We start from the raw sequence: 20,922 nt of genomic DNA on the forward strand, positions 1-20,922 counted from the left end.
AAACGTGCCGTTGAGCACCACGACCGTCAACACCTGCACATTTACCGAAATGAAACAGATGTACACCTCTTGCAAGACATGCAAGCAGCCTATATTTTCTGAAGTACTAGTGGATGTGGAAACGCTTTACTCACGCTGTGTAATGTGCACATCCAAAGGTCTGTGATTATTTATTTTTTTTGTTACACACATTACAATAATCTCGATGTCGAGACACGAGGACAATGTCTGAAACAACTTCAGGCTTCGCAAGCCACGCCACGGACGTGGCTCTGTTTAGAGCCGTCCACATTATACCCTTTGCCAGGTTGAAAGATATCATCTGCAAATACTATGGAGCTAAAGTACTGAACACCGAGTTGCAGAGAGTTCAAGGTACTCGAAACTTGTCCAGCTGCAACCTCTACCTGTATGTAAACATCACAAACAGGATGGGTAGAAAAAAAGAGGCTATTGATGAAATTATGAGTGTGTACAGAGATATCGCCGCAGAATCTACTGACAACGACGACTCCACGTCGGCCTCACAAACGCAACCTGTTGTAGAACCAGTGGACCCCCTCCGCCACATTGAGGATGCTACAGTCGAGCCTCTGGATGAGAGTGTCACGGACATTGACAAAGAGGACATGAATGCGTACTTGGAGGCTTCCAGGTGTACTACAACTCACAGCTGCTGTCTCGAGATTGGGGACATGTACGACAGCAGTGATTCTTCCAGTGGTTCTTCTGATGAAGAATGTGAATGTGATGAAGTGACTGATTTGTGCTTGGGCCACGACGAGTGCTCTGTTACACCAGTCCAAGGTGACCTGATACATAATGGTGTGTACCAGGGTGATATAATAGAAGACGAGACTGTTGTTGAGAAGTCTAAAGTCATTATCGATGACTAACGGTCATTTTTATTCCTTTGTACAGTACGCTCTGTTTTGTAGTTGTTTTTGGTGTTCATCTTTTTCTTCAACTTCTTCTTCTTTGTGTAACACTTGAAAATAAAACCTATTCAAACTCTAGTGTGTCTTCTTTGTGTCCCCACTTCCTTCCCAACCTCAACAAGGTTGCACACCCACCACGGCCAACCATGGCACCCTGTCAGAGAGGTGATTGGAGCTCTATGCGGCATATGACCGTACAATTTGAAGATGCTGATGCTATAAGTTATGTAGAATACACATGGGTACATATGGTTGATATAGAGAAACGGATACCAATGTCAGTAACCCTCACAGGACCCGGGCTTGATGGACTCTTTCGTATCCCTGTCGAGTCCTCACCCAGTATGTGTTCTATTGTTCTCCGAGCTGTTTACATGCACGGTGGAGACAGCTACGGTCTTGTCACAGCCAAACACTTTTCCAACACGTACACTGACACCAAGGGTCACAAGGTGAAAAGGATCAGTGTTCTAGCCAGACCCCCGTTGGCATGGGTGAAGATGAACGCACCCGATGTGACAGCGTACCAGATGTACCCTTTCACCGGTGACGCGTTTTGCGGACACCAACCCGAGCTGCTTGTGTCAAAGATATACGCTAGTGTGAACCGTTACGTTCTCACCTTTGTATCTTCGTACACCCCGGACTTTACAGAAAGAGACGGTCTAGCTGCAGACCTAGTAAGGGAGACACTGTCCATACTCGGTGCTCCGCTTGCATTCAAGGTCTTATATGAGCAGAGTAGATTGACCCTGGAGCGCTTACAATCCTGCAGCAGCGACACTATCTTCAGGACACCCGAGTCACAACACGCACGCTGGTGGGGAACTAGCATATTGTGGCATCTTGACTCTGAAGGTATTCTCTCGCGTACTGTTAGCCAGCAGACACAATGTCCGTCACCGAATTCAGCTAAATGGTTCAGTGTGAAGCTAATGTATATGGGTTTAGAGATGACCAGGTGCTCAGGTGAATCTTCTATTAAAGAGGTTGTACAGGCTCCGTACTGGGGAATCATTCTCACAGCCCTGTGTTGCGGGGCGCTCAGTCACTGGTCCGGCGCGCTAGAGAAGCTCTTGGCAGTGCTGAAGGTCGACGGTTGCCTACTTACAAGCGATCGAGACAAAGACGAGTTGTGTCAGCGCTGTGGATATGCTTATCGAGCATCGCCTGTTGTGTGTGAACCCGAGCCCAAGAGGGTTTCAGCTGTGCTGCAGATAGATAAGGTGCTCATGGGTGGTATCTGCACCACTCTATGCGCTACAGTCTCCCGACATATCAACAACGATGGATGGATCGCGGCAGGGTGCAACCAACAAAAGCCAGGAGCCGACGCGGACCGCTATTGCCTCAACCACCGTAGAGTCTACAGTGCAAGCTACGAAGAAGCGTGGGAAGTCGCGCATTGCAGCGGTGAAACATTGTGGAGGGGAGACTCGGACCAGGAAGGTGAAACCTCATTCTCGGTCATCTCTTATAAAGAGCAAGACAAAGAAGAAGAAGAAGAAGAAGCAAAGGCAAGAACAAACCAAATTGCCCAATGGTGGAAGCATGGATCCAAATGCTTCTGGGAGGACAAAGGTGAAAGGGCTGACAACCGACGGCTGCCAACAACGTCGCTCCTCTCAGTGTACAGACGGAATGAGAAACGAGAGGGTCGATCACGGCGTAAGCGAAGGTTCAGAAGGGGTGAAGCTGAAAGGGACCCTGATTCAGGCTGGTGGTCGTGGCAGAAAGACTGCAGACGACAAGAAAGAGAACAACGAGTATCTGCCACAGATAGCCACGCGTACAGACACAGATTCTGGGAGCTCTACCTGTCTGGGAGCTCACAACACAGCAGTCGTGGAGACGAAGTCAGCGTGTCGTCAACCTCCATTGGACACTGGAAACAATTTTCTTGTCACGTTCTTGGCCATCATATCAAAACTATTCCCTTTGGCCACCAAGGTGGAATCCTCACCATCTAGTACAGTACCTGAGCTCGACACTCTCCCCAGGGATAAGTCTAGCTCCCTGGATGAGAGTTTGGTAGTGATCAAGGCCCTAGAAGACAATTTTGGAGAGATGGCTAAGTGGTTTGAATCATTTGAGAACACGAAAGCTCGGAATGTCATAGGATTTGATCTGGCTATGGAATTGTGGGGATGTTATGATGTCATCATCCGTAGATTGGGGAATGACCTGCGATGTACATTTGGGGAGTGTAGTTTTATACAAAGTGCACAAGATGTAAAACACGCGGAGCACGTACTGAAGTATGTTGACAGTATCCTAATGAGAGACCATGAAGTGAAACGTGCCCTGAAAGATCTTCTTGTGCACATGAAGAATGTCTCAAAAGGTGGTGATGGTGATGGTGATGGTGATAGCGATGATGATGTTGTTGAGCTGGACGATGAGCACAACTCCGAGCTCAGTGCTTTACAGAAGGATATCGATGAATTGACATCACACACGGTCAACACGTCCATGCTCAACATCCAACAGCGTCTAGAGACACAAGTGAACCTGTTAATCAGGATCGTACGTGTTACGAGTGGTAGGCTCTGTACATACCGTAAGCAGCTTCGCCTTGCAAAACGCAAGTGTGTTCAAAAGGAGAAACAGGAGGTTGAAATGGATAGAAATATGCTCACGTTGCACATGTTGAATGATGAACACTGTAAGGAACAAGAGAAGAAGACCAAACGTATCGAGGAATTGACAGAACTGTGCGCGAAACTTGACATCGCACATGACAACCTTATGGAGACAACCGAGAAATGTAAAGTGGCACACGAAGATGAGATGTCTACCTTGAGTGAAAAACTTGACCGTTCACAGCGCACGCTGGGTGTAAAGGAAGACACCATTGCGAGGATGTGTAATAAAAAGAGGTCGACAGATAAGGCGCTTGTTGGTATACAAAACAGTGTAGCAGGTGTTAAGGATGACATTAAAGAGGTTAAGACTCAGCTAACTAGTGACGTGACAGATATGAAATCCAGGTTCTGTGAAATCCGCACCATTGTACAGGCACTGGTAAAGATAATACACGACCAAAACATTCCTAACGCACAACTTGAGTGTGTAATCACCGAACTTAAGGGGGTAATACAACAGCTCCGTAAGCACATTGACCAGCAAGAGTCTGACATTTCATGGTATGCTAAAAGCAACAGGGAGTTGACTGAGTCAAAGACACTCTCAGAGAATATATTGCGCTCACTAAAGCAGGAGTTAGGTGTTGATTTGAACAACGTTAGACTTTGCGGTTTAAGGGACCGTAAACAATTATTGTTGAAAAGGATAGAGACTATGTTTAGACCGTACAGTCACCTGGTCAAATATGGTGATGGTGAAGAGGAGGACGATGAGGAGAAACCGATGGAAACATCAGAGGCGAATCTGTTCAAAGACTTTGAGAATGAAATACAATGTCTCATAGAAAGACTGCGCAAACCAACATACATGGACGTGACTACCACCACCCCCCAAAACCGTAAACGATGCCGCAGTGTCAAACGGGCATTTCGAAAAAACCGAAAGGTTGAGCAGAGTACTACTCTAGGAGTCGACAATGTCGCACATGTGAAATCCGATGACTCTTTTGCGGAGAACACCAAATACCCTACTATAGTGAAAAATGAGACTTTGACTTCTTTGACATCACTGGATGTCAACAGTCACTACAATCAGGTTGCTGAGTTTAACATCGAGACGGGTAAAAGTAAGCCAGTACAGATTGCGTCCTACATAACACAAGGCCTGGATGTGCGCGATGTCATGATTGTCAAATTAGGACATGAAAAACCAATCTCTGTTTTATTGCAGGTATTATCTGTCACAGAGGAAGTCAACAAGAGCACCGTTGATATAATTCAAGCTAAATGTCATTGCAAAGTGATGGAAAGTATCTCCAATGTACTCAAATGTGACCTTCGTATATGTTGGACGCCGGACATGGGACAAGAGTTCTACGAGAATGGATATGATAGCCGTCGGTATACTATCATAGTAGTAGCTGTTGATGGAACGCCGACATGTTATTACCTGCTAGCTGTTAAATCAAACACTTCCTACACCTGCAACCTTGCAGGTGTACAGAATACCAATAATGGCAATAATAGTGAGACCAAACCACTGATGCAGTTTGTGCATACCACTGATGACACTTGCAAAGGTCCTGTTGTTGTTGCACAACACCGTGGTGAACTTATAGAGGTGCAGAGTATTGACACTGGTGATATTGTGTTACGTCCTAAGGATGAAAATGAATGAATGTAACATGTGTACGGAAGGTTGGTGTCAACACTTTAATAAACAATGATAATGACAATAACAGCTCTTCTTTGATTTGTTTTTATTTCCAGCACATCTCGTAATCTTGCAAAACATCTACAGGGTGATACAAAGTTGAGTTTCAATGACATACAATGATTCCAATCCTACAACATGAAAATGTATGGCTTATCATCACTATCACACCCCTCCTAACTACGAGGTTAGCAATTCTCCGCACCATTGAATCCGCGATTGGGATGCTCATTTAAGTCTGGACTGTAACCCTTTTCCGAACTGTTCGTTGAGATTCTTCAATTTATGAAGCTTGCTTCACCTGCGAGGCTTCTTCAGCCTCAGAGTTTTCTGTGACCTGCGAGGCTTCTTCAGCCTCAGAGTTTTCTGTGACCTGCGAGGCTTCCGCTACCTGCAATGGTTCTTCCTCCAGCGAGGCTTCTTCAGCCTCAGAGTTTTCTGTGACCTGCGAGGCTTCTTCCACCTGCGAGGCTTCCGCTACCTGCGATGCTTCTTCCACCTGCAAGGCTTCTACGATCTTAGTGGCTCCTGCGAGTGCCTCTAGGACCTGCGGGGTGTCTGACAGCTGCGATGTGCTCACGACCTTGGTGATTTCTGCGAGTGCCTCTAGGATCTGCGGGTAGGCTGCTGTTTCTATTAACTTGAAGGCTTCTTTGGTTGCCTCTAGGGAGGTGTCTACGCCATTGGCGGCTTCAGCCAGAAACTCCTGGAGATCAGCCTTTTCTGGGACCTGTGGGGCTTGTGCGAGTGTCTCTAGGAGCGTGCCGATCTCTACGACCTCGGCGGCTTCAGCCAGTACCTCTAGGCGCTTGGAGGATTCTGGGACCCGCGGGGCTTCTGTGGTGGACTCTAAGTCTTCTTCGGCTTCAGAGTCTTCCTCAGCCTCAGAGTCTTCTTCGGCTTCAGAGTCTTCTTCAGCCTCAGAGTCTTCTTCCACCTGAGTGCTGTACAATGGGAATGACATGTGTTTCAATCAAGGTCAAGGGTAACCATTACACATCACAAACACATACTGTGACTTCGAGTCTTACCCGTCTTTTGTCTTCACGTCATCTTTGAATCTTTGGATACATCCTAGAAGCGCGGCCATGTGTCCACTATCGTTTAGACAAAGCTGGCATGCCAACCGTCTATTGCTAGCCTTTGTGAGACCCAGGAACGTCTCAGTGTCAATGTTTTTAGCTGTAAAGTTTTGGATCAAGAAACCATAACCCCACTCTGTCAACTTAGTCTTGACAAATGTGTCCATTATGACAACCAACAAACCCAAGAGTATAATTTAGCTCTCTGAATGAACGTAGTACATCAGTCCACATTTATATGCTATGTTACCACATCCTGGTCGGATACGTGATTTTGGTCTGGATGAGTTGGGGCACTTTGCAACACAGAAACGTTCCAGATGGCTGGAATGTTCACTCTCCTCTTTCCACAAGCGAGATGTCATCTTAGCTAAATGCTGTCACGATAGATTGATGACACAAAGGTTCTCACAATACATTATGGGGATAGAACAGTGTGTACACAAGCACGTGTAAAGTATTAATGACAGTAGCAGAGGTACATTGCCTGAGATGTGACAATGGCACGCGTTCTATGTTATGATGCGCTCGGGCTTTCGCATGATCCGAGAAAGGAGAATGTTGATAGTGATGATTCAGATGTCATGTTTGTTGGTGCCAGTAAAGTAAGGCAACTGCAGTTCAACCCTATTACAGCCGCTACTGCACAAGTACTGTGCAACCTGCTGAAACTGAAGTGTGAAGAACAGTCTATACCTTCAGCAAACATCGGCGACTTGGGGATTCCTTGTAAGAATGTCAACATAAGGGCTGACGGGAATTGCTTCTTCAGAGCAATCAGCAAAGCCGTATGTGGTACAGAAGAGCATCATGCCACGATTAGGCACGCTACGGTGAGGCATCTGGAAAACAACGATGCTACGTATGAGACTTTTTTGAGATGCGGGAATCTGTCAGTCCTGGAATACGTGATCCAGTCCCGAATGTGCTGTCTAGGCACTTGGGCAACAGAGGTGGAAATTCAAGCAGCTGCAGATTTGCTAGGTTTAAGCATATACACATACATCGGCCATTGGATTGAATACAGGTGTAAGGGTGTGCAGGTGTCTAACCAAGGGATATATTTGGAACACTCTGCGAACCATTATGAGACAGTTGTGTGTGTCAAGAAACCTAACACGCAGTGTTGTTACGGCTACTGCAAGCTATACGACAGTGGGAACAGTTGTACAGCACAAACACCCTCTACGGCACCTGATCTCAACAGCAGTTTGCCAAACATGACTGACTGCAATGATTGCGAGAACGCACGACAAGACGATCGCTTCGGTCACTATTCCGGTTCGTCCGACATCGCCGATTGGCGAAGAACCACTGAATGCGATGACTCTGATGACGCACGGCAAGACGATCGCTTCAGTCACTATTCAAATTCGTCCGACATCGCCGATTGGCAAAGAACCACTGAATGCGATGACTCTGATGACGCACGGCAAGACGATCGCTTCGGTCACTATTCAAATTCATCTGACATCGCCGATTGGCAAAGAACCACTGAATGCGATGACTCTGATGACGCACGGCAAGACGATCGCTTGGGTCACTATTCACATTCGTCCGACATCGCCGATTGGCAAAGAACCACTGAATGCGATGACTCTGATGACGCACGGCAAGACGATCGCTGCAGTCACTATTCAAATTCGTCCGACATCGCCGATTGGCGTAGAACCACTGACTCTGATAATTTAGACATGTCCAAAGACAGCCTTGCCTATGACAATAACACAATGATTGTCACTGACAATCACGGATGCTCACAACATGATGACGGTGGACACAACAAGGACCACCGAGGTGACTTGCAGGATACAATGGACCACGATCACCGATCAAACAACAGCCACATGCACGGCGATGACCAGATGATTGTCGCTGAGGAGGATGGTAACCCTGGGAATCCCAAGCTCGATTGGCTACCGTTGAGTGGATCATGGTTATCATTCTTACAATGGTTGGGTTCACGCTGGTGGGGCTCAGTCTCTGAAACCCAGATTGTGTCCCACATGCATAGACCTAGAGGTCGCACTGGAGACGTTATTGTTTCGGCACACTATGGTGACATCGTACATGGAGCGGTTTGTTCCATCACAGTCAAGACTGAGACTCAAGCTGTGGCGTTGTACGGTTGTCACAATGTCTATGTGCCACAGGTGGCGACATATCCTGTGGTGATCCGTGGAGGCTATTACGTATGTAGCGACTTGGTACAAGGTGACTTTCCTACTCCTATTGAAATGCTACAAAAGCTGGCTGGTGATTTGGACTACATACACGTGCTGCCTAGGCCGGCGAAGGTAGCTTGCACTCCTGAGACGCTTCCTGTGACTAATATCATGGACGAAATGTGTCACATGCTAAACGTACTCAAGGGTGCATGGTGGGGATCGATTGACGATCTGTCCGAAGGCTCATCACAGTACCACCTAGTGACACAAAGTCTAATGCCGATACAACACGGGAATAATGAGATTCCGGGTGCAGTCATACATAGTAGGACCGAGGACAGTGCAGGGTACCTGTTCGAGGTTATACTTTCCTCAGGAAAGCGATTTAAGGTAACATTTGACAGGCTCGGCTTTACACTTGGGACAAACACACGCCACTTTCCCGAGATTACAAGTCTCTTGAGTCACCTGAGCATGGACGAAAACGTTTCATATGTTCATAACAGACTCTCACTCCAGTGAGCCCTCTGTGCAGTGAGTGTTTGCCATCGCAGTCGAACCCAAACCTCGTAGCCCGCAAGATTCAACCACTACGGCTCACGATTTGGTCATACACGCTTATCACCCTCTCCCGCATAGTAATGTGTCATCCCTTCTACTCAACACCTCTGATGATCGGTCAATGCAGACCCTTTCACTGGACCCTTTCGTAGACTACAAGAGCTCTGAATGAGCAGCACGGTGGTGAAGGAGAGCGTGGAGACGGGAGGTTCATCACACAAGGATATGGAGGATATACAGCTCCTGTGATTATGTTATGAAATGTTATGTAATGTTATGTTATGTTACGTCAGCCCTGAATGTATACAGGATCCACTGTATGAGGGTTATTGTGGTTGTCAATGTCTTTGTTGTCTCGATGACTATGCAGATGTATGTTGTAAAATAAAATACAGTCAATGTACCATTAAGTTGTGACATCGTCTTTATTATCATTGTTATTCATACAACATGACACACGTTCCCTCATCCCTCGTCGTTTACCCATAGTAAAAAGTACACCAGTCCTTTAGGCACATCGGTTTTCCCAATATAAAATCCAATCGGGTCCTCCTGATCAACACGTCGGTGCTCAACTGTGTGATGTTGGCAATACTGTTGATTTGCTCTTCTTCCTCCGCATACTGCATGCCATGGATGAGGTCACTGTAAATGGCCAGGAGACTCGAACCGTATATTAGGGTTAGGGATATACACCCGGTGATTTCGCTTATGTTTTCCGAGGGGCTCTCCACTACGACTTTGATGTGGTGCGTGTTGTCCTCCACGATTGCGAAGTTGTCGGCGTACTCGCTCATGGTCTGGTACAGGGATGTGACGTATCTCATCACTGCGTACGGTATTACAACATTGCCCCTGTGCGTAGGAGGGAAAGATGAACGGTCGACGTCTTGAAATGTTCGGCTGTTTGTCATCTCCAGGGTGACTCGTTGTAAGATGCTAAGATGGTCGAGAGAAGCTGATCGCAAGAGAGCTAGGAGGTTTCTGAGGGCCTCGTAATCCTTGTCAGTAGCACAGGGTTGTTGGGAAGGTATGCACACATAGCCGTCTTCTGCACACTGCGGGAAAGAGAACAATGACGGGCGACCGCCGGGTCCTTTTGTAACGCAAGCAATGCCAATCTCCGAACACAGCTCACATGTGAATTCAAACTCCCCTCGGGTAGATCCAAGTAGAACATCGAAAGCCCCTCTTGCTCTGTCTGAGGTCCAGAGGCTGTTTGACATCATGAAAGCCAGGACGTTGACGAGACCCTGCTTGTTCTCTTCATCGTACACAGACAGGGTACGACTGAAAGGCAGGGTGTCGGTGCCCGCTATCTTCACGCAGGATCCGCTGTTGATGTCAATCTGCCACTTGGAAGAAAGTTTACACGGATCGTTCGTCAAGACTCTTTTCTTGTTGTCGTTGAGTACAGCGAACCTGACCGGTACCTTCTCAGTGGTACCCTGCTTGTACGCGGTAATGCACATGTTGTCAATGACGAACAGAGGGCTACAGTCACCCATGGGTATGAGACTACTCAAGTCTATTTTGAACATCGCAGGCTGATGAGCCTGAATGACCTTGGTCATGGTGTGGGAGAACACGTACTCCTTCTGACTGAAAGCCATCGTCACTTTGCTCTACTGGATGCGTATCTACGGAATCGTATATACACTGACATTTCGTGTCAATCCCAAGTTGCCAATGGTATCGGGTCGTACGGTGCAAGGACGACGACGCCTGGGCAAATATCAAGATAACAAGCGTCTTTCGTTGACACACTGTCCTATCTTTCTTTTCATGTCTTGACCGTAGACGTACTGAATAAGCCTGTGACCCGGGACGTTGTTGGCGAACAGGTCCCTGTAAAAGTTTTTACAGCCTGTACAATGATACGTAACTTCCCTGCATTCAGCAAGAGAGCGTGTCCTCTTCCCGAGCTTGACTCGGTTGGGTTTGAGCCACTTCTTCTGTCCGAAGACTTCGATCCAGGCCCGCATGAGGTTCGTGTCGGCGCAAGAGTAGGGCATGATGCAAAGAATGGACTCAGGGTACATTGTGTTCGATGACGGGAACGCGTCCGGAGTGTTTAGCTGCAACACGAGTAAGGTCTGGTACAGAAGACCCGCCAGGTCAACTTGGGTCCTTTCACACAGCTCGCTTCTCGATATGGACAGCGTACCGCTAGAGGAAGCGATCCCCGCGTCTGCCAACATGACAGTCGGCACCGTGAGCGAGATGGAGGCGTGTGAGCGGGGGAGAACGGAAGGGTTGTGGTTGTCGTCTATAAGGGACACTATGCCCTCAGACATGGCTTCGGTGAGTCGTTTTCCAAGTGATTCACTCAGGTTCCTGTAGACATCGTGGGGCCGTAGAGACATGTCGCCGGTGATCACCCTCTGACACACATCAAGTTTCTCTCTCGGTAGACGAGTTACAGTCTCCCTGATCGTTCGCAGGTGCTCCAATTCACGAGTCCCACAAGCAGGTATCATGTGTTCAGGGCAGTTGTTCATTACCGCGTTGAAAGCCGTGGTTGCCCTCTTCAATCTCTCTCTGACAGAGGCGATGGAGGTGAGCAGGTGCTCTTTGCAATCATCTAGGCAGTGGGTGCCTAGAGCTGAGCTGTACATGAAGCGGGGTAAGCAGTAGTCTATGACACAGTGAGCCACAAGCTTCCCCGAGCGGTTGACCAAAGTGTAGTCTGCGCGGTGAGCTAGCAACACCCTGGAGTTGGCAAAACATTTGTTGAAAGGCTGGTATGGATGAGAGATAAGCTCTGTGTGATACAATGGATGAGTCTGGGTTTCCCTGTGCTGTTTGCGCTGCTCATCATCATCATCATCATCATCATCATCATCATCATCATGTTCCTTGTCAGAAAAGACTTTGCCGCTGGATCTGTATTGCTTGGCCTCGCATATGAGTGAGCCTCCAAACATGACCGTGATACACCCTGTGTTAGCCTGTAGGTTCAACGGGTATCGACAGAAAGTGGCTTCACAAGGATTACACTTGTGATACTCGTTACACTCGACAGGCTTGACAGAGAGTCCTGTGATCTGCTGTAGCCATGTCTTTACAATCTCTACATAAGTCGTTTTGACGCTGGAGTTGGCAACCTTCAAGCGATTCAATGTTTGTTGACTAAAGTGCTTGTTCTTTGAGGATTTTATGAGACTACTCCAAGGAAAGAACCCTACTCCCATCTTGGACGCAATGAGTTCGGACGCTTTGCACGTGAGCAAGTCTCTGAGAATAGCTTGCCCGTGTGAGAACATGTGGTTCATGCAATATTTCCAGTCCTTGTATAGTGTCCTCACTACAACTGAGTCGGGTCCGTGTCCCAGCACAGGGATGAGTTTCGTAGAGACCGCAGAGAAGCCAGAATCTAGCTGCAATGCTACAACGTCTTCTACTCTGTATGCGGTGAGAAAAGCGCTACCTCGAGCTACCTCAAGCCACCTCCCTAGATCGTCTACATGCGGTTGCTGTTCCAGGTATAAGATTACATCTCCGCACTGGAGCTGGTGCCAGGGCGATGTGGAGAAACAGGAGACATTGCCGGTGTCTAGCTTGATACAGTCTCCCCTCATTACGCACGCTATGAAGGTTTCTGTGACGGCGGAATCGCATGGCGATCGCATACTTTTGAAAGCCGACAAGCCCCTCACCTTTACAGAGACTGACGAGAGATCGCCCTTTGCGTTCAGGTTGTGAGTGAGTGCTACGTAGGTCTTCTTAGCTACGTGACAGTATATGGAGCAACTGTTTTCGTATTCCAGCTTGACTCTCCTATCTTTGACGAAGGGCCCGGTTACGTCGTTCAAATCTTCAGATCCAGGGACTCTGGCCACGTACACAGGGTACCCTTCCTCGGTGAATGTTCCCTTTGGATCTCTGACTATTTTTTGGTGCGTATTACCTCTGCCTATCACGTACATCCTCTCGAGAGTGTCCTCCACTAAGGCCGTGTGCACATAGTCCAGAAAGGCAGGCACCTGCGCGCCAGCCCGCTTAAACTTGTCACACAAAGCTGTCCGGGCGTTACAGGCAAAACGCTCCAATTGATCGGTGGTAGCCTCTCGACTGGAGGATGCGGTGTCTGTCTCTCTGCAATCAACTACATCGGACACTTCGCTCTCAGGAAGGTCCCCGGGTCCGTATCCAAATGAGACGAAGACACTGTCAGTGTCTCCGTAGACGACAGGGCAGCGGTGCTGGTAGAAGGAAGACACGCACTTGTTTACCACGGAAATCTGTCGCCTTCCATGAGCAGATATGAGAGGCCCGCAGGGCTGAGGAGCTGTTCCGTAGAAAGAGTTGGCCAGAACTTTACACTCTCCTTCCTGCATCTTGCAGTACACCCGATCGACCTCGCCGATGTCAGGGTTGTTGAGTTCCCTCCTCACCTCGGCTCGCTGGTTGAGAAAGTACTCGGCCGAGGACGATAATACGGCCGGCGCGCGGACAAAGCCGCGTTGCTCCTGGTCGTACTTGAGAATGAGCGATGCGTATTCAAACCCCTCAGCTTCCCAGTGGTAACACACCCAGCCCGATAGATCATGGGGGAATGTCGCAGGAGGCCACGGGATGGTAGTCTCGGGCGAGATGTTGAGAGCGCACATGATGGACGGGTACATACTTGCAAAGTCAAACGAAAGCTCCAAGCCCATGCCGGGTCCGGAGTAGTGTAGACCCGTGAGAGGGTCGCAGACTGACCCCCCCTTCCACTGATCACCACTGTCTCCATAGTCAAGGTCGAGTGCATGATTCCATCGCATGCGACCGTTGAGTGTCATACCCACGGGTCCTGCTTTGACTCTGAGAGTATCGAGTGTGAACTTTAGCTGAGGGATCTGAACCGAGTGAATACTCTGCACAAAGCCTCCAAAGTTATCCCCTCTTCCGTGTACCACAACGTCTATGTTGAGAGTAGTCCTACACCGATGAAACAGAGCTGAGACGGGGTTGAGGACTTTAGCCAGCCTTGCGCACAGCTGAGAGTCGACCAAGTTGTAGACAAGCACTGCAAAGAGACTCTTCCCCCCTGTGCTGATCATCTCATCCATCTTAGCGTAACTGACGTCGGCCAACTTACAAAGCTTTCTGGTGACCTTTGGGGGCTTTCTGTGTAGCTTCCTGACTTTAGCAATGACAAAGGGGGCGACGTCGTTCAACTTCATGCTGGTGCAGGCAAACTTGATCTCTCTAGTCCCCGCCATCCTGTACAAATCTATGATGTTCATGCCGCAGCTGTTCATCTTGAAGTGGCCCAGCTTAGCCTTCTCTTTGTTGAACCTGCCGATGTGCGTAGATATCAGTTGAAGTTTGCACTCGGTCAGTGTTCCCTTCAGCAACACCGAGCCTAGGCTCTTGAGCATCTCCTTGTACATATTCAGGTAGCGTACGTTTTCAAACTGGAAGAAGGGCACCATGTCCTTGGACAAGGCCCTGGTTATGAAGAGCCCGTTCCAGGCTTGCAATAACGAGACACATCGTTTTCGGGCAGCACAATCGAGGCCTTTGGCGTAGTTGGATTCAGCGTAGAAATGCACACGCTGCTGGATTACCCTTACGTCAAACTCTGCATTGTACACGTACAGGAGCTCTATACCGTATTCGTACAACAACGCGATCATTCTCTCCACGAGTGTGAATTCACTGGAGCACGGGTAGAATAGAATCCTCGAGGCATCGTCTACACCAACGCTCCTGACCAGTTCGTGGTCGACCTCTGGGTGATGGCCGCGTGTACTGTTATAGAGAACGATCAGCTTTTTCCTGTGGTGGTCGGCCGAGGTTTTGGGTATGTGGGAGTTGAGGATCACGAGAGATACGCAAGTTATCTCGTGCTGCTGACCTGGCATGTCAGGTGCCAGAGCAGGGATGGAGACGTGCTTACTGTGTTTGGGCAGTTGTTTTTTGCCAGCAGTCAGTGCGTGAACCAGCTTATTCCTATACGCGGTCATGTCCGCGACCATGCCCTCGGTGCAGTAGGGGAACTTGTAGGCAAAAGACTTGCATTGTAGAGACGTATCCCGGTACGACTGGTCAAACACAGTCTCGATGTCAAGACATGCTGCCTTGTAGAAATGTGGCATGTGTCTCATGTCAAAGAGCTTAGCCTCAACCTCTGACTTGTCATGATCATATATGAGTTGGGAGACTGAGATGACCTGGTTCAGTTTGTTTGCGGGCATGAAGTACACTCTACCAAACATTACATCTGAGCACAGAGCAGGTGTGTTCCCATCTCGAGAAATGTAATAGCCCCTGTCCGGGCAAAAATCTCCAAAGGTCAGTGCACCCCGTACGGTTTCTATGTACTTTGTGGCCAACGATATGGATTTCAGCGGGAACACCTGAGCGTTTACCTTTCGCTTAATGTCGTCGTGTAGTACGTGACTGTACACTGGCTCGGCAACAAAATGTCTAGACCAAGTTTCCCGTACCTGCTCCCAGGTTTCTTCTTCACCATCCTGATCGCGAATCAGGTCTAGATCATACCCCACAACCGGAGCTATATCGGTAACTTTGAAGTGTACCGAAGTGTAAATGTTGATATCTCGAGCCTGTACCACCAACCCTCTGCACAAGAGGGCCTCTTCCTGCCTATGAAAGATGATAGATTTAATCATCACCCCGACTAGTTGGGGTTCAAGCTCAGGGTTGACAGCTCTGCGCTCGGGGTAGATGTTAGGGAAAAAGTCCACAAAAGGCACTGCTTTGTTCATGATTAAGTCTAAACATCTGAGGTTTGTAGCGTACTTTTATTAAAAAAAAAAAATGTCTCCCTCTCCCGCCCCCTCCTCCTCCTCCTTTTTTTGTGGGTCATACAAATACTGATGCGTACTGATGTGTGCATACATACAATCAGGGTAACGTATCACAACCAAACAACCAAGGAGTGAGATTCCAACCAAGCTTGCAAGGGACACACCCAGAAGAGCTCAACTAACTGTTAAACTGAAACTTACGTAGAGTTGAATGTTTCAAGAGCGGACATGGCTGACTTGAACCATGGATAACAACCAAGGCTGTGTGAACAAGTGTGTGAAGCGGTTGTGGTGTCGGTGGTGAAATATCAAACCCTACCACACTCTGCCAATGAAATCGTGATTTAATGTACAATGTCTGAGGGTTAGGAATATGAATCACACAGTGTTCAATTTGTGTTTGTGAGACCAGACGTACACAAGCAGATATAGACATGGCAGCTAGGAAGACTGTTGCTGTGTCCACGGCGTGTGTGTTGCCTCACAGAGAGGCAAATACAGCTGTGGTTACGAGGGTCAAGGTGCCTTCCAACAGGAGAGCATTGTTCTTTGCTGTTCAAACTGACATATTGCACGATAAGGCATGTGATGAGCTATCATTCGGCGCGCTGTCAATAAATGACAGAGCAACCTTTCAATTGCTCCTTTACCTGACTTACTGCTGTAAAGGGGAGCTTCTTCAAGTGACTCTGGAAAACCCAGACTTTTGCAGCATGTCACCTCCTATCAGAGAGGATTTCGCTCACGGGCGCTTGTTTTGTTTCGTCCTAGACATGAACAATGAGGACTCGTGTGAAACAAATACTCAATCGCAATCTACAGCGGGTACAGCATCTGACGACACTGACGAACTGTCCGGTACCCAATTGCTCAGTCTCATGAACATAAGTGTCAACATGGACGTGTTCAGAGGAGATGAAGCTGATGATGACCAGGATGAGGACGACAACGACGACGCCTCGTGTCGAAAGTATTCTGCGGACAGAAACGAAACTCTGGAAGAGGCGTTCAATGCGTTCATGCGACTACAATTGGTAAGGAAAAAGGCATCTTCTCTCAACAACGCTATGATCGCCATGAGAGACAGCAAGGGGGAGCTGAGCTCAATGTTCAACTGGGTCGACATCCGCAGCGATACGCTTAATTCTGACAAGGTGGATCGGAAGAAGGTCAAGGAACTACAGGGCTCCATGTACACACCAGCTTGTCAAACGGGTAGACAGATGGTAATCCTCCCCCCCTCGATAATGAACCTAAACGTCAAGGTTCTGGATGACTCTATAGGAAGGATTACGGACAGTGCAAGTAAAGGAGAGGGCAAAGCGTTGTTCCTCTCGCTCCTCTCTAAACTCACAGGCACACAATGGCTAAAGCACACGGTCGTGCAAACTGCATATGATGCGAACGTGCAAGAGGATGTAAGATTCATAGAGAGAGTGAAAGCTTTCACACGTAACCTCAGCTGTTCGCTGGAAAGCTGCCAGGTGAAGACGAGAGGACTGTTGGTGTTCAGATACTCTCTGGAGAAACTCATTGAGAGGGAGACTCCCGATCTGTTTGTCAGCTCGCTGATACACAGGCACATGCCTATCGCAAAACCACGCATCGACAAGGTCTTGCGTGACATAAGGAGCAAACGCAGAACACAAGCACTGGCGTCTCTGCTGAATAATGGACATTGTTATTGCAAGCGAGTGCGCAACGGTGACACCCGCGGAGCGTGCAACGGCGAGTGTCAGACTGCCTACGCTTGTTTTTACAACACATCCGAGCATCACCCTTTCACCGTGAGCAAAGATGACCACAGCTACTACTTTGCGAATCTGTACCCTCATCTGGGTAAACTGGAACGCTTGAGTGCAGAAATGAAAGTCAAGTACAGAGGACGCAGGCAGTTTGAGAGCATAGCAGATATGGTCTTCAACATCCTGGTCAGACACAGGTTCAGCGAGACCGATTCGTTATATGAAGGTTTGAGTGACTTGATAGACAATGACATGAGCAACTCGAGCTTATCTCTCGGCGAGAGCCTTGCCGAGATCCACGAGTTGTTGTACCTGGCGCCGTGTAGTCACGAAGACCACTCGGAAGAGCCCAGCGCTCTGGATCCGGTGAAAGTGTACGACCACGCATTGGTGCGCTACTTGTTCTGCGACAGCTTGCAAGTGGGCAGGCTGTTTCAGGCGTCGACGACGTTCAATTACATTATCGCCAACACCGCACCGAGGTACACGATCGAACGGATCATGCTTTTCAACATTACTGGTCCCGGGGAAGGTAAGACCTATGCAAACAATGTGCTGAACTATCAGTTCAGGAGGATAAGAGGTTGCATAGAGACACTGACATCTTTCACCCCGCAAGCTTTCAAGTACAAACAGAAGAGGAACGCCTGTGTGGTCATGATAGACGATGCGCACATAACCCACGAGAAGAACATAAAAGCTGTAGACAGAGAGTCCAATGTGATCCCCAACACGTTCAAGAACCTCCTGGATACAAGCGTACTGGAGAGCGACGTGGTGACCAGAGACGCGAGCAGCGGCAAGGTCGACACCGTCAAGTATCAGGCCGTGCACAACTGCGGCTTCGTATGGAACACCAACACAATGGGGTTCGTGAGCAACGCCTGGGCCGATCGTTGTCTGATCATGGAGTCTGAGTTCCCCAAGTGCATGACACGCACGCGTAGCACTAAGCAGATACAAGACACGGTGGAGAAACGCAAGATGGAGCGCATAGCTGCAGTGTGCCTTTACAGACAGAACCTAATCCAGTCAGCTACAATGATCGGCGAGTCTGAGATCATGCAGTTCAGCTCGAGGTTCGACGTCGCGAGAGATGCCTGCGTGGCCGCCCTATACGCAAGTCACATCGTGTGTACCGGAGTAATCAGTCGTAGGGTTTCATTCTGCATCAACCAGCTCGTCTTTGCCGAGGCCATGAAACTAGCGTGTCACTTTGTGTTTGACATATGGATCCCTCCGTGGACCGAAATTCCAGACGAGAAGGATTACCCCGAGTTGAGGGCTTACATGAAACGACTGAACGAGTGCAGACTCGAAGCTTTAAACGAGCTGTCCTTCGGACAGGTCTGCCTGGAGACCAACTCTGTCTACAAGCTGTGCGTCGCGGCCTGTCTACCGGACATATGTCCCCGTGCGGTGGATATACAGGGCCACTTCGCCTGCAAGGTACTAGGGTATATCTTAACCCAGATCCACGAGCAGCACCTGTCGACCAGCTTGAAAAATGAACACTTGTGCATCGCAGGTATAGATGACATGTTTTTCTCAGAGAAGGACATCGAGTGCGGCAGTGATGCGGCGCATGAAATGATCATGCTGTGCTCGACGTGCAAGGTGCCGGTTCGCGAGTGGAACCCTGCGGTAATGAAAAATTACAAGCTGTGCACGTACAGATATGCAACCAACAAAACCTCGCACACGAGGAAAGGACACTCTAATCCTCAAAAGAAAGTGGGCTCTATCACGGTCCCACTCGAAGCCGTGTACGATATGCTGGCCCTATACGCTCCGGGTTCTCACTCAGAGTTTTGGACTCAGTTGGGCGCGAAGATGGTCGACGCCTATGATAAAGGAGACTTAGATGGTGGCAATGCCTTTGGTCAGTGTTCGGGAATTGACGATGAGCCTCCTAGGCTGATGTTCACCTTGGACTTCAACAAGGACCCAGTGTGCTCTGTAATACTGGAAGCAACAGCTGCAATTGAGCCCCTGAACGAACTCACATTCACCAAGTGTGCGCTGGGAGGGGAGATCTTCCAGTGCTCTGCGCCTTTGTATTACGGGGGCGTTATCAGAAGGGCGATGCGTCAGAATGCTCCTAAGGGGGCTTGCAACAAAAGGCATTTGAGAGAGTCTAGACTGGGTCCAAGAGGTACCTTCCACGGGCCCAGACTGAGCGTGTACTCAGTCGAGTACTCTGGCGTACCCGTGAAAAATGTGAGCTCGTTTTGTACTACGCGCACTGTCTATCATCAGGACAAGATAGCCTTGAATGTCAACCGCGATAATCGGGGACACCTGGTCGAACTAGAGGAAGATTGGGAGTGGAAGGATGCAGTTGATGTGTTTGACAGCATTCACGGCACTGACGTGTTCTCAGTCGATATGTTGAAACGGGACTATGCTGCTACAATGGTGGTCGTAAAGGGAGAGGTCATGACAGCTAGGACTCGAAAGTCGTCGAAACTCAGTGTCATGCTGAAAGGTCTGAGTGAATCGAATGGACAAGCAGCACTAGCCATGCGAAAGGGTCTCACGCCTTGTGACACTCAAGATGCAACTCAAAGGCGACAACCTGCAAGAAAGTCACCCAGCCGGGCGCGTAAAAGGAGTGAAGCACAGCAATCCAGAGACTCCCTAGACGCACTGAGTGTGAAGAGGAGAAAATGCACCAACGAGGATGTAGAAAATTGACATGTGAACCACGTGACGTTTCATACATACATACATACATACATATACACACTCACAAAGAATACTCAAAGATGAAACACTATTATTGAAAGAATGACAACCTGTGTCGCCTTCTTCTGTCAAACACGACAATAAAAAAAACCTAAAACACCTAACACTGTGTCATTGACTTATTGGTTTCTGAATCCTATCTATGAAAAAGTGATATCTTCAGTCAGAACCTTGCTGACTCCACAGGAGCAAATGACGCTGTGCACCTGCATGTATGACAGTATTATCTGGATAATAAAAAACCCAAACGCCTTTGAACAACACTGAGTCATTAGGTACCCCATATCAATGCTGTTTTATTATGTTTTGTTCAGGTTTTTTTTTTGTGTGTGCTTAGGATCCTCCGCCGATGATCAACATGTTCTTTGAAACCTGTATATATTTTGACAAAACCCTGAGGGTTTCAATCACTCGAACTATGTTTTATTGTAACAATAAACGTGATTCTGTACACCCTGGGAGTGTGTGATCTTGTGTGATATACAATGAAATATATATATATATATATATAATGAAAACCAATGGACAATAGTGACAATAGCGATGGGTTTATTTCACAGTTAAAACAACACTTTGCTTAGCACGTTCTCCCTCAGTCAGGTCCGTTGCAGTGGTAG

Source organism: Pagrus pagrus, assembly GCF_965226575.1.
Source record: "Pagrus pagrus genome assembly, contig: HAP1_SCAFFOLD_291, whole genome shotgun sequence".
NCBI classification, from domain to species: domain Eukaryota; kingdom Metazoa; phylum Chordata; class Actinopteri; order Spariformes; family Sparidae; genus Pagrus; species Pagrus pagrus.